The sequence below is a fragment of the Somniosus microcephalus genome, chromosome 3, assembly GCF_052327205.1.
Source record: "Somniosus microcephalus isolate GS21.2 chromosome 3, FLI_Smic_1.0, whole genome shotgun sequence".
Taxonomy (NCBI): domain Eukaryota; kingdom Metazoa; phylum Chordata; class Chondrichthyes; order Squaliformes; family Somniosidae; genus Somniosus; species Somniosus microcephalus.
In genome coordinates this window covers 215,051,270-215,066,703 of record NC_140989.1, presented here as the reverse complement: position 1 = coordinate 215,066,703, position 15,434 = coordinate 215,051,270, and positions in this window count along the sequence as shown.

Here is a 15,434-nt window from a genome sequence, read left to right as displayed (position 1 = left end):
TGAGGGACCAGGGTATAGTGTAAGGGATCAGATTATAGTGTGAGGGAACAGGGTACAGTGTGAGAGACCAGGGTACAGTGTGAGGGACCAGGGTATAGTGTGAGCGACCAGGGTATAGTGAGAGGGACCAGATTATAGTGTGCGGGAACATATTATAGTGTGAGGGACCAGATTATAGTGTGAGGGACCAGGGTATAGTGTGAGGGACCAGGGTATAGTGTGAGGGACAAGGGTATAGTGTGAGGGACAAGGGTATAGTGTGAGGGACCAGGGTATAGTGTGAGGGACAAGGGTATAGTGTGAGGGACAAGGGTAAAGTGTGAGGGACAAGGGTATAGTGTGAGGGACAAGGGTATAGTGTGAGGGACAAGGGTATAGTGTGAGGGAGCAGGGTATAGTGTGAGGGACCAGGGTATAGTGTGAGGGACCAGGGTATAGTGTGAGGGACCAGGGTATAGTGTGAGAGACCAGGGTATAGTGTTAGGGACCAGGGTATAGTGTGAGGGATCAGATTATAGTGTGAGTGACCAGGGTATAGTGTGAGGGACCAGGGTATAGTGTGAGGGGCCAGGGTATAGTGTGAGGGTCCAGGGTATAGTGTGAGTGACCAGGGTATAGTGTGAGGGATCAGGGTATAGTGTGAGGGACCAGGGCATAGTGTGAGGAACCCCTGGGTATAGTGTGAGGGACCAGGGTATAGTGTGAGGGACCAGGGTATAGTGTGAGGGACCAGGGTATAGTGTGAGGGACCAGGCTATAGTGTGAGGGAACAGGGTATACTGTGAGGGACCAGGGTATAGTGTGAGGGACCAGTGTATAGTGTGAGAGCCCAGGATACAGTGTGAGGGACCAGGGTATAGTGTGAGGGACCAGATTATCGTGTGAGTGACCAGGGTTTAGTGTGAGGGACCAGGGTATAGTGTGAGGAACCCCTGGGTATAGTGTGAGGGACCAGGGTATAGTGTGAGGGACCAGGGTATAATGTGAGGGACCAGGGTATAGTGTGAGGGACCAGGGTATAGTGTGAGGGACCAGGTTATAGTGTGAGGGACCAGGGTAGAGTGTGAGGGATCAGGGTATAGTGTGAGGGACCAGATTATAGTGTGAGGGACCAGATTATAGTTTGAGGGATCAGATTATAGTGTGAGGGACCAGATTATACTGTGAGGTACCAGATTATAGTGTGAGGGACCAGATTATAGTGTGAGGGACCAGATTATAGTGTGAGGGACCAGATTATAGTGTGAGGGACCAGGGTATAGTGTAAGGGATCAGATTATAGTGTGAGGGAACAGGGTACAGTGTGAGAGACCAGGGTATAGTGTGAGGGACCAGGGTATAGTGTGAGCGACCAGGGTATAGTGAGAGGGACCAGATTATAGTGTGCGGGAACATATTATAGTGTGAGGGACCAGATTATAGTGTGAGGGACCAGGGTATAGTGTGAGGGACCAGGGTATAGTGTGAGGGACAAGGGTATAGTGTGAGGGAGAAGGGTATAGTGTGAGGGACCAGGGTATAGTGTGAGGGACAAGGGTATAGTGTGAGGGACAAGGGTAAAGTGTGAGGGACAAGGGTATAGTGTGAGGGACAAGGGTATAGTGTGAGGGACAAGGGTATAGTGTGAGGGAGCAGGGTATAGTGTGAGGGACCAGGGTATAGTGTGAGGGACCACGGTATAGTGTGAGGGACCAGGGTATAGTGTGAGGGGCCAGGGTATAGTGTGAGGGTCCAGGGTATAGTGTGAGTGACCAGGGTATAGTGTGAGGGATCAGGGTATAGTGTGAGGGACCAGGGCATAGTGTGAGGAACCCCTGGGTATAGTGTGAGGGACCAGGGTATAGTGTGAGGGACCAGGGTATAGTGTGAGGGACCAGGGTATAGTGTGAGGGACCAGGGTATAGTGTGAGGGAACAGGGTATACTGTGAGGGACCAGGGTATAGTGTGAGGGACCAGTGTATAGTGTGAGAGCCCAGGATATAGTGTGAGGGACCAGGGTATAGTGTGAGGGACCAGATTATCGTGTGAGTGACCAGGGTTTCGTGTGAGGGACTAGGGTATAGTGTGAGGAACCCCTGGGTATAGTGTGAGGGACCAGGGTATAGTGTGAGAGACCAGGGTATAGTGTGAGGGACAAGATTATAGTGTGAGTGAACAGGGTATAGTGTGAGGGACCAGGGTATAGTGTGAGGGACCAGGGTATAGTGTGAGGGACCAGATTATAGTGTGAGTGAACAGGGTATAGTGTGAGGGACCAGGGTATATTGTGAGGGACCAGGGTATAGTGGGAGGGACAAGGTTATAGAGTGAGGGACAAGGGTATAGTGTGAGGGACCAGGGTACAGTGTGAGGGACCAGGGTATAGTGTGAGTGGCAAGGGTATAGTGTGAGGGACCAGGGTATAGTGTGAGGGTCCAGATTATAGCGTGAGGGATCAGATTATAGTGTGAGGGACCAGATTATAGTGTGAGGGACAAGGGTATAGTGTGGGAGACCAGGGTATAGTGTGAGGGATCAGATTATTGCGTGAGGGTCCAGATTATAGTGTGAGGGACCAGGGTGTAGTGTGAGGGACCTGGGTATAGTGTGAGGGACCAGATTATGGAGTGAGGGACCAGATTATAGTGTGAGGGACCAGATTATTGTGTGAGGGACCAGATTATAGTGCGAGGGACCAGGATATAGTGTGAGGGACCAGATTATAGTGTGAGGGGCCAGATTATAGTGTGAGGGACCAGATTATAGTGTGAGGGACCAGGGTATAGTGTGAGGGACCAGGCTATAGTGTGAGGGAACAGGGTATACTGTGAGGGACCAGGGTATAGTGTGAGGGACCAGTGTATAGTGTGAGAGCCCAGGATACAGTGTGAGGGACCAGGGTATAGTGTGAGGGACCAGATTATCGTGTGAGTGACCAGGGTTTAGTGTGAGGGACCAGGGTATAGTGTGAGGAACCCCTGGGTATAGTGTGAGGGACCAGGGTATAGTGTGAGGGACCAGGGTATAATGTGAGGGACCAGGGTATAGTGTGAGTGGCAAGGGTATAGTGTGAGGGACCAGGGTATAGTGTGAGGGTCCAGATTATAGCGTGAGGGATCAGATTATAGTGTGAGGGACCAGATTATAGTGTGAGGGACAAGGGTATAGTGTGGGAGACCAGGGTATAGTGTGAGGGATCAGATTATTGCGTGAGGGTCCAGATTATAGTGTGAGGGACCAGGGTGTAGTGTGAGGGACCTGGGTATAGTGTGAGGGACCAGATTATGGAGTGAGGGACCAGATTATAGTGTGAGGGACCAGATTATTGTGTGAGGGACCAGATTATAGTGCGAGGGACCAGGATATAGTGTGAGGGACCAGATTATAGTGTGAGGGGCCAGATTATAGTGTGAGGGACCAGGGTATAGTGTGAGGGACCAGGGTATAGTGGGAGGGACAAGGGTATAGAGTGAGGGACAAGGGTATAGTGTGAGGGACCAGGGTGCCGTGTGAGGGACCAGGGTATAGTGTGAAGGACAAGGGCATAGTGTGACGGACAAGGGTTTGTGTGAGGGACCAGATTATAGTGTGAGGGACCAGATTATAGTGTGAGGGTCCAGATTATAGTGTGAGGGACCAGATTATAGTGAGAGGGACCAGATTATAGTGTGAGGGAACAGATTATAGTGTGAGGGACCAGATTATAGTGTGAGGGACCAGGGTATAGTGTGAGGGACCAGGGTATAGTGTGAGGGACAAGGGTATAGTGTGAGGGACAAGGGTATAGTGTGAGGGACCAGGGTATAGTGTGAGGGACAAGGGTATAGTGTGAGGGACAAGGGTATTATGTGAGGGACAAGGGTATAGTGTGAGGGACAAGGGGATAGTGTGATGGACAAGGGTATAGAGTGAGGGACCAGGGTATAGTGTGAGGGACCAGGGTATAGTGTGAGGGACCAGGGTATAGTGTGAGGGACCAGGGTATAGTGTGAGAGACCAGGGTATAGTGTTAGGGACCAGGGTATAGTGTGAGGGATCAGATTATAGTGTGAGTGACCAGGGTGCAGTGTGAGGGACCAGGGTACAGTGTGAGGGGCCAGGGTATAGTGTGAGGGACCAGGGTATATTGTGAGGGACCAGGGTATAGTATGAGGGATCAGGGTATAGTGTGAGGGACCAGGGCATAGTGTGAGGAACCCCTGGGTATAGTGTGAGGGACCAGGGTATAGTGTGAGGGACCAGGGTGTAGTGTGAGGGACCAGGGTATAGTGTGAGGGACCAGGGTATAGTGTGAGGGAACAGGGTATAGTGTGAGGGACCAGGGTATAGTGTGAGGGACCAGTGTATAGTGTGATAGCCCAGGGTATAGTGTGAGGGACCAGGGTATAGTGTGAGGGACCAGATTATAGTTTGAGTGACCAGGATTTAGTTTGCGGGACCAGGGTATAGTGTGAGGAACCCCTGGGTATAGTGTGAGGGAGCAGGGTATAGTGTGAGGGATCAGGGTATAGTGTGAGGGACCAGAGTATAGTGTGAGGGACCAGGATATAGTGTGAGAGGCCAGGGTATAGTGTGAGGGACCAGGGTATAGTGTGAGGGACCAGATTATACTGTGAGTGAACAGGGTATAGTGTGAGGGACCAGATTATAGTGTGAGGGACCAGGGTATAGTGTGAGGGACCAGGGTATCGTGTGAGTGACCAGATTATAGTGTGAGGGACCAGGGAATAGTATGAGGGACCAGGGTATAGTGTGAGAGACCAGGGTATAGTGTGAGGGACCAGGGTATAGTGTGAGGGACCAGATTATAGTGTGGGGGACCAGATTATAGTGTGAGGGACGAGATTATTTTGTGATGGACCAGATTATAGTGTGAGGGACCAGGGTGTAGGGTGAGGGACCAGATTATAGTGTGAGGGACCAGGGTAAAGTGTGAGGGAACAGGGTATACTGTGAGGGACCAGATTATAGTGTGAGGGACCAGATTATAGTGTGAGGGACCAGATTATAGTGAGAGGGACCAGATTATAGTGTGAGGGACCAGGGTATAGTGTGAGGGACCAGGGTATAGTGTGAGGGACCAGATTATAGTGTGGGGGACCAGATTATAGTGTGAGGGACGAGATTATTTTGTGAGGGACCAGATTATAGTGTGAGGGACCAGGGTGTAGGGTGAGGGACCAGATTATAGTGTGACGGACCAGATTATAGTGTGAGGGATCGGATTATAGTGTGAGGGACCAGATTATAGCGTGAGGGACCAGGGTATAGTGTGAGGGACCAGGGTATAGTGTGAGGGACCAGGGTAGAGTGTGAGGGATCAGGGTATAGTGTGAGGGACCAGATTATAGTGTGAGGGACCAGATTATAGTGTGAGGGATCAGATTATAGTGTGAGGGACCAGATTATACTGTGAGGTACCAGATTATAGTGTGAGGGACCAGATTATAGTGTGAGGGACCAGATTATAGTGTGAGGGACCAGATTATAGTGTGAGGGACCAGATTATAGTGTGAGGGACCAGGGTATAGTGTAAGGGATCAGATTATAGTGTGAGGGAACAGGGTACAGTGTGAGAGACCAGGGTATAGTGTGAGGGACCAGGGTATAGTGTGAGCGACCAGGGTATAGTGAGAGGGACCAGATTATAGTGTGCGGGAACATATTATAGTGTGAGGGACCAGATTATAGTGTGAGGGACCAGGGTATAGTGTGAGGGACCAGGGTATAGTGTGAGGGACAAGGGTATAGTGTGAGGGAGCAGGGTATAGTGTGAGGGACCAGGGTATAGTGTGAGGGACCACGGTATAGTGTGAGGGACCAGGGTATAGTGTGAGGGACCAGGGTATAGTGTGAGGGACCAGGGTATAGTGTGAGAGACCAGGGTATAGTGTTAGGGACCAGGGTATAGTGTGAGGGATCAGATTATAGTGTGAGTGACCAGGGTATAGTGTGAGGGACCAGGGTATAGTGTGAGGGGCCAGGGTATAGTGTGAGGGTCCAGGGTATAGTGTGAGTGACCAGGGTATAGTGTGAGGGATCAGGGTATAGTGTGAGGGACCAGGGCATAGTGTGAGGAACCCCTGGGTATAGTGTGAGGGACCAGGGTATAGTGTGAGGGACCAGGGTATAGTGTGAGGGACCAGGGTATAGTGTGAGGGACCAGGGTATAGTGTGAGGGAACAGGGTATACTGTGAGGGACCAGGGTATAGTGTGAGGGACCAGTGTATAGTGTGAGAGCCCAGGATATAGTGTGAGGGACCAGGGTATAGTGTGAGGGACCAGATTATCGTGTGAGTGACCAGGGTTTAGTGTGAGGGACCAGGCTATAGTGTGAGGAACCCCTGGGTATAGTGTGAGGGACCAGGGTATAGTGTGAGGGACCAGGGTATAGTGTGAGGGCCCAGAGTATAGTGTGAGGGACCAGGATATAGTGTGAGAGACCAGGGTATAGTGTGAGGGACAAGATTATAGTGTGAGTGAACAGGGTATAGTGTGAGGGACCAGGGTATAGTGTGAGGGACCAGGGTATAGTGTGAGGGACCAGATTATAGTGTGAGTGAACAGGGTATAGTGTGAGGGACCAGGGTATATTGTGAGGGACCAGGGTATAGTGGGAGGGACAAGGTTATAGAGTGAGGGACAAGGGTATAGTGTGAGGGACCAGGGTACAGTGTGAGGGACCAGGGTATAGTGTGAGTGGCAAGGGTATAGTGTGAGGGACCAGGGTATAGTGTGAGGGACCAGATTATAGTGTGAGGGACAAGGGTATAGTGTGGGAGACCAGGGTATAGTGTGAGGGATCAGATTATAGCGTGAGGGTCCAGATTAAAGTGTGAGGGACCAGGGTGTAGTGTGAGGGACCTGGGTATAGTGTGAGGGACCAGATTATAGAGTGAGGGACCAGATTATAGTGTGAGGGACCAGATTATTGTGTGAGGGACCAGATTATAGTGCGAGGGACCAGGATATAGTGTGAGGGACCAGATTATAGTGTGAGGGGCCAGATTATAGTGTGAGGGACCAGGGTATAGTGTGAGGGACCAGGGTATAGTGTGAGGGACAAGGGTATAGTGTGGGGGACAAGGGTATAGTGTGAGGGACCAGGGTATAGTGTGAGGGACAAGGGTATAGTGTGAGGGACAAGGGTATAGTGTGAGGGACAAGGGTATAGTGTGAGGGACAAGGGGATAGTGTGATGGACAAGGGTATAGAGTGAGGGACCAGGGTATAGTGTGAGGGACCAGGGTATAGTGTGAGGGACCAGGGTATAGTGTGAGGGACCAGGGTATAGTGTGAGAGACCAGGGTATAGTGTTAGGGACCAGGGTATAGTGTGAGGGATCAGATTATAGTGTGAGTGACCAGGGTGTAGTGTGAGGGACCAGGGTACAGTGTGAGGGGCCAGGGTATAGTGTGAGGGACCAGGGTATAGTGTGAGGGACCAGGGTGTAGTATGAGGGATCAGGGTATAGTGTGAGGGACCAGGGCATAGTGTGAGGAACCCCTGGGTATAGTGTGAGGGACCAGGGTATAGTGTGAGGGACCAGGTTGTAGTGTGAGGGACCAGGGTATAGTGTGAAGGACCAGGGTATAGTGTGAGGGAACAGGGTATAGTGTGAGGGACCAGGGTATAGTGTGAGGGACCAGTGTATAGTGTGATAGCCCAGGGTATAGTGTGAGGGACCAGGGTATAGTGTGAGGGACCAGATTATAGTTTGAGTGACCAGGATTTAGTTTGCGGGACCAGGGTATAGTGTGAGGAACCCCTGGGTATAGTGTGAGGGAGCAGGGTATAGTGTGAGGGATCAGGGTATAGTGTGAGGGACCAGAGTATAGTGTGAGGGACCAGGATATAGTGTGAGAGGCCAGGGTATAGTGTGAGGGACCAGGGTATAGTGTGAGGGACCAGATTATACTGTGAGTGAACAGGGTATAGTGTGAGGGACCAGGGTATAGTGTGAGGAACCACTGGGTATAGTGTGAGGGACCAGGGTATAGTGTGAGGGACCAGGGTATAGTGTGAGGGACCAGGGTATAGTGTGAGGGACCAGATTATCGTGTGAGGGACCAGGGTATAGTGTGAGGGACCAGGGTATGGTGTGAGGGACCAGATTATAGCGTGAGGGACAAGATTATAGTGTGAGGGACCAGATTCTCGTGTGAGGGACAAGGGTATAGTGTGAGGGACCAGGGTATAGTGTGAGGGACCAGATTATATTGTGAGGGTCCAGATTATAGTGTGAGGGACCAGGGTGTAGTGTGAGGGACCAGGGTATAGTGTGAGGGACCAGGGTATAGTGTGAGGGACCAGGGTATAGAGTGAAGGACCAAGGTATAGTGTGAGCGACCAGGGTATAGTGTGAGGGACCAGATTATAGTGTGAGGGACCAGATTATAAAAACCGGAGAGAGGCGAGGCCCGAGACCAGTCGGGAGCAGCGGGAGCAGCGAGGAGGAGCTCGGGAGAAAACCCGGCGACCAGCGAGGCCCGAGACCAGTCGGGAGCAGTGATTCAGAGCCGGTATAAAAACCGGAGAGAGGCGAGGCCCGAGACCACAGCTGGGGCAGTCGGGAGAGCAGGAGGCCAGTAACTGGTGAGTTTAAAAGCTCACCTTTCGCGGGCTTTTTCTTTCACAGCTGGTGCAGACGGGAGAGCAGGAGGCCAGTAACTCTTATATAGGTGGAGCTGTTGCTAAACCCGAAACACTACAGTGTAGTGTCTCCCACCCTTCCACCTCCTCTAACCTTTTAGGGGTTAGGGGAAGTTGAAAAGGTAGGTTCAATTTATTTTATTTCAGGAGCCTAACCTAGGTGGAGAAGGTTCCAGGACAGGAGGCGGCAGTGAAAATACAACACCAGAAAACAGGTAGGTGACTGGTTGGTGAGTACTTTCACAAACTTATTCTAAGTAGAATTCAATAGTTAAGCTAAATCGTAGTAAATAAAAGGGTATTGTAAGGGTTAAGTCATGGAAGGGCAGCTCGGACCCGTGTCATGCTTCTCCTGTGCCATGTGGGAAATCAGGGACACTGTCCCTGACAACTATGTGTGCAGGAAGTGTGTCCAGCTGCAGCTCCTAGCAGACCGCATGGCGGCGCTGGAGCTGCGAATGGACTCACTCTGGAGCATACGCGATGCTGAGGATGTTGTGGATAGCACATTCAGTGAGTTGGTCACACCGCAGGTAAAGGCTAGCTCAGACAGTAAATGGGTGACCAAAAGGCAGGGTAAAGGCAGGAAGGTAGTGCAGGAGTCACCTGCGGTCATCTCCCTCCAAAACAGGTTTACCGTTTTGGGTACTGTTGGGGGAGATGACTTATCAGGGGAAGGCACCAGCAGCCAGGTTCAGGGCACCATGACTGGCTCTGCTGCACAGAAGGGTGGGAAAAAAAGGGATAGGGCTATAGTGATAGGGGATTCAATTGTAAGGGGGATAGATAGGAGTTTCTGTGGCCGAGACCGAGACTCCAAGATGGTATGTTGCCTCCCTGGTGCAAGGGTCAAGGATGTCTCGGAGCGGGTGCAGAGCATTCTGAAGGGGGAGGGGGATCAGCCAGTTGTCGTGGTACATGTAGGTACCAACGATGTAGGTAAAAAGAGGGAGGAGGTCCTACAAGCTGAATTTAGGGAGTTAGGAGCTAAATTGAAAAGTAGGACCTCAAAGGTAGTAATCTCTGGATTGCTACCAGTGCCACGAGCTAATAAGTTTAGAGAGAGTAAGATAGATAAGCTAAATACGTGGCTTGAGCAGTGGTGCAAGGGAGAGGGATTTAAATTCTTGAGGCATTGGAACCAGTTCTTGGGGAGGAGTGACCTGTACCAAGGGGACGGTCTACACCTGAGCTGTGAGGGAGCCGATGTCCTCGGGGTAATATTTTCTAGGGCGGTTCGGGAGGATTTAAACTAATTTGGCAGGGGGATGGGAACCTAGATAGTGGAAAAGAGGGAAGTCATATGAAGTCAGAAATAGATGGTAGAAAGGTGAGAAGCAATAAGCAAAGGAGAGAAACACAAAGGGCCAAACTAATTCATAATGAGAGTGTGAAAAAAGCAAGCCTGAAGGCTTTGTATCTTAATGCTAGAAGCATTAGGAACAAGGTGGATGAATTAGTTGTGGAAATAGAGGTAAACAAGTATGATTTGATTGGGATTACAGAAACGTGGCTGCAGGGTGGGCAAGGCTGGGAACTTAACATCCAGGGATATACAATATTTAGGAAGGATCGGCAAAAAGGTAGGGGAGGTGGGGTAGCATTGCTGGTAAAGGAGGGGATTAATGCAATGGAAAGGAAGGATATTAACTCGGATGAAACGGAATCTGTATGGGTAGAAATGAGAAATAGCAAGGGGAGGAAAACGTTAGTGGGTGTGATATATAGGCCTCCAAATAGTAATATGGAGGTGAGGGAAGGCATAAAAAGGGAAATTAGAGAAGCGTGCGATAAGAGCACAGCTGTCATCATGGGTGACTTTAATTTACATATTGATTGGACTACCCAAATTAGTAAAAATTCTGAGGAGGAGGAATTCCTGGAATGTTTTCGGGACGGTTATCTGGACCAATATGTCGAGGAGCCGACTCGAGATCAGGCCATTTTAGACTGGGTATTGTGCAATGAGAAGGGACTTATCAACAATCTTCTTGTACGAGGCCCCTTGGGTCAGAGCGATCATAATATGATCGAGCTCTCAGTCGAGATGGAGAGTGAGGAAATTGCATCAGAGACTAAGGTCCAGAACTTAAATAAAGGGAATTACGAGGGTATGAGACGGGAATTGGGTAAGATTGATTGGGTGGTGTTTCTGGGGGGATTGACAGTGGATAGACAATGGCAAGCATTCAAAGATAGAATGGAAGAATTCCAGAACATGTTTATACCGGTTTGGCATAAAAATAAACCTAAAAAGGTGGCTCAACCGTGGATAACGAGGGAAATTAGGGACAGCATAAAATCAAAAAAAAGGGCATATCAACTGGCAAAAAAAAGCACCAGACCGGAAGATTGGGGGCAGTACAGGATACAGCAAAAGAGGACAAAGGGATTAATCAGGAAGGGGAAAATAGAATACGAAAGTAAACTTGCAGCAAACATAAAGACAGACTGCAAAAGCTTTTATCGGTATATCAGGAGGAAAAGACTGGTAAAATCCCAAGTCGGTCCCTTGCAGTCCGATTCGGGAGAATATATAATGGAGAATAAGGAAATGGCAGACCAATTAAACTCATACTTTGGTTCTGTATTCACAAAGGAGGACACAAATAACCTCCCAGGAATATCGGCAAACATAGGGACTAATGAGAGGGAGGAGCTGACAGAAATTAGTATCTCTAGGGATATGGTGTTGGGTAAGTTGAGGGGACTGAAGGCCGACAAATCCCCGGGGCCTGATAAACTACATCCTAGGGTACTTAAGGAGGTGGCCCTGGAGATAGCAGATGCTCTAAGGATCATCTTCCGGAACTCCATTGACTCGGGAACAGTACCCGTGGATTGGAGGGTAGCTAATGTTACCCCAATATTTAAAAAGGGGGGTAGAGAGAAAGCAGGGAATTATAGACCAGTAAGCCTTACATCGGTTGTGGGCAAAATGCTAGAGTCCATTATTAAGGATAAAATAGCGGAGCACTTGACAAATGGGGAAAGGATCGGACAGAGTCAACATGGATTTACAAAGGGTAAATCGTGTTTGACTAATCTGCTGGAATTTTTTGAGGAAGTAACTGGTAAAATAGATGGGGGAGAGCCAGTGGATGTGGTGTACCTTGACTTCCAGAAAGCCTTCGATAAGGTTCCACACAAAAGATTATCATGCAAAATTAAGGCTCATGGGATTGGGGGCAAAGTATTAACGTGGATAGAGAACTGGCTGGCGGATAGAAAACAGAGAGTTGGAATAAACGGCTCGTTTTCGGAGTGGCAGGCAGTGACCAGCGGGGTGCCGCAAGGATCTGTCCTGGGACCCCAGCTGTTCACAATATATATAAATGATCTGGATCAGGGAATTGGATGCAATATTTCTAAATTCGCTGACGACACTAAACTAGGAGGAGGGGTGGGCTCTGATGAGGATGTCAGGAGGCTACAGTGCGATTTGGACAGGTTGGGGGAATGGGCGGATACGTGGCAGATGCACTATAATGTGGATAAATGCGAGGTTATCCACTTTGGGGGTAAAAACAGGAGGGTAGATTATTATCTAAATGGCAATAGATTGGGAGATGGGGAAGTGCAGAGGGACCTGGGTGTTCTTGTGCACCAGTCACTGAAGGAGAGCATGCAGGTGCAACAGGCGATTAAGAAGGCAAATGGTATGTTGGCCTTCATATCAAGGGGGTTCGAGTATAGGAATAGGGATACCTTACTACAGCTGTACAAGGTGCTGGTGAGACCGCATCTGGAGTATTGTGTACAGTTTTGGTCGCCCCATCTGCGGAAGGATGTTCTTGCCATGGAAAGAGTGCAGCGGCGATTCACCAGGCTGATACCTGGAATGGCGGGAATGACCTACGAGGAGAGATTGAATAGTTTGGGCTTGTACTCACTGGAGTTTAGAAGATTGAGAGGGGATCTCATCGAAACATATAAAATTATGGCAGGCCTGGACAGGCTGAATTCAGAGAGAATGTTTCCAATGGCAGGGGAGCACAGAACCAGGGGCCACAGTCTAAAAATAGCGGGCAAATCATTTAAAACAGAGATGAGGAAGAATTTCTTCACTCAAAGAGTGGTGAGCCTGTGGAATTCCCTGCCACAGAGGGCTGTGAAGGCTAATTCAATAAATATTTTCAAGAGAGAATTGGATATATTTCTGAAGGCTAAGGGGATTAAGGGTTACGGAGAAAAGGCGGGGACGGGGTACTGAACTGGTAAGATCAGCTAAGATCTCAGATGAAGATCAGCCATGATCTCATTGAATGGCGGAGCAGGCTCGAAGGGCCGAATGGCCTACTCCTGTTCCTATCTCTATGTTTCTATAGTGTGAGGGACCAGATTATAGTGTGAGGGACCAGATTATAGTGTGAGGGACCAGGATATAGTGTGAGGGACCAGATTATAGTGTGAGGGACCAGATTATAGTGTGAGGGACCAGGGTATAGTGTGAGGGACCAGGGTATAGTGGGAGGGACCAGATTATAGTGTGAGGGACCAGGGTATAGTGTGAGGGACCAGGGTATAGTGTGAGGGACCAGATTATAGTCTGAGGGACCAGGGTATAGTCTGAGGGACCATGGTATAGTGTGAGGGACCAGATTATAGTGTGAGGGACCAGATTATAGTGTGAGGGACCAGGGTATAGTGTGAGGGACCAGGGTATAGTGGTGAGGGACCAGATTATAGTGTGAGGGACCAGATTATAGTGTGAGGGACCAGGGTATAGTGTGAGGGACCAGGGTATAGTGAGAGGGACCAGATTATAGTGTGCGGGAACATATTATAGTGTGAGGGACCAGATTATAGTGTGAGGGACCAGGGTATAGTGTGAGGGACCAGGGTATAGTGTGAGGGACAAGGGTATAGTGTCAGGGACAAGGGTATAGTGTGAGGGACCAGGGTATAGTGTGAGGGACAAGGGTATAGTGTGAGGGACAAGGGTAAAGTGTGAGGGACAAGGGTATAGTGTGAGGGACAAGGGTATAGTGTGAGGGACAAGGGTATAGTGTGAGGGAGCAGGGTATAGTGTGAGGGACCAGGGTATAGTGTGAGGGACCACGGTATAGTGTGAGGGACCAGGGTATAGTGTGAGGGACCAGGGTATAGTGTGAGGGACCAGGGTATAGTGTGAGAGACCAGGGTATAGTGTTAGGGACCAGGGTATAGTGTGAGGGATCAGATTATAGTGTGAGTGACCAGGGTATAGTGTGAGGGACCAGGGTATAGTGTGAGGGGCCAGGGTATAGTGTGAGGGTCCAGGGTATAGTGTGAGTGACCAGGGTATAGTGTGAGGGATCAGGGTATAGTGTGAGGGACCAGGGCATAGTGTGAGGAACCCCTGGGTATAGTGTGAGGGACCAGGGTATAGTGTGAGGGACCAGGGTATAGTGTGAGGGACCAGGGTATAGTGTGAGGGACCAGGGTATAGTGTGAGGGAACAGGGTATACTGTGAGGGACCAGGGTATAGTGTGAGGGACCAGTGTATAGTGTGAGAGCCCAGGATATAGTGTGAGGGACCAGGGTATAGTGTGAGGGACCAGATTATCGTGTGAGTGACCAGGGTTTAGTGTGAGGGACCAGGGTATAGTGTGAGGAACCCCTGGGTATAGTGTGAGGGACCAGGGTATAGTGTGAGGGACCAGGGTATAGTGTGAGGGCCCAGAGTATAGTGTGAGGGACCAGGATATAGTGTGAGAGACCAGGGTATAGTGTGAGGGACAAGATTATAGTGTGAGTGAACAGGGTATAGTGTGAGGGACCAGGGTATAGTGTGAGGGACCAGGGTATAGTGTGAGGGACCAGATTATAGAGTGAGTGAACAGGGTATAGTGTGAGGGACCAGGGTATATTGTGAGGGACCAGGGTATAGTGGGAGGGACAAGGTTATAGAGTGAGGGACAAGGGTATAGTGTGAGGGACCAGGGTACAGTGTGAGGGACCAGGGTATAGTGTGAGTGGCAAGGGTATAGTGTGAGGGACCAGGGTATAGTGTGAGGGACCAGATTATAGTGTGAGGGACAAGGGTATAGTGTGGGAGACCAGGGTATAGTGTGAGGGATCAGATTATAGCGTGAGGGTCCAGATTAAAGTGTGAGGGACCAGGGTGTAGTGTGAGGGACCTGGGTATAGTGTGAGGGACCAGATTATAGAGTGAGGGACCAGATTATAGTGTGAGGGACCAGATTATTGTGTGAGGGACCAGATTATAGTGCGAGGGACCAGGATATAGTGTGAGGGACCAGATTATAGTGTGAGGGGCCAGATTATAGTGTGAGGGACCAGGGTATAGTGTGAGGGACCAGGGTATAGTGGGAGGGACAAGGGTATAGAGTGAGGGACAAGGGTATAGTGTGAGGGACCAGGGTGCAGTGTGAGGGACCAGGGTATAGTGTGAAGGACAAGGGCATAGTGTGACGGACAAGGGTTTGTGTGAGGGACCAGATTATAGTTTGAGGGATCAGATTATAGTGTGAGGGTCCAGATTATAGTGTGAGGGACCAGATGATAGTGAGAGGGACCAGATTATAGTGTGAGGGATCAGATTATAATGTGAGGGACCAGATTATAGTGTGAGGGACCAGGGTATAGTGTGAGGGACCAGGGTATAGTGTGAGGGACAAGGGTATAGTGTGAGGGACAAGGGTATAGTGTGAGGGACCAGGGTATAGTGTGAGGGACAAGCGTATAGTGTGAGGGACAAGGGTATAGTGTGAGGGACAAGGGTATAGTGTGAGGGACAAGGGGATAGTGTGATGGACAAGGGTATAGAGTGAGGGACCAGGGTATAGTGTGAGGGA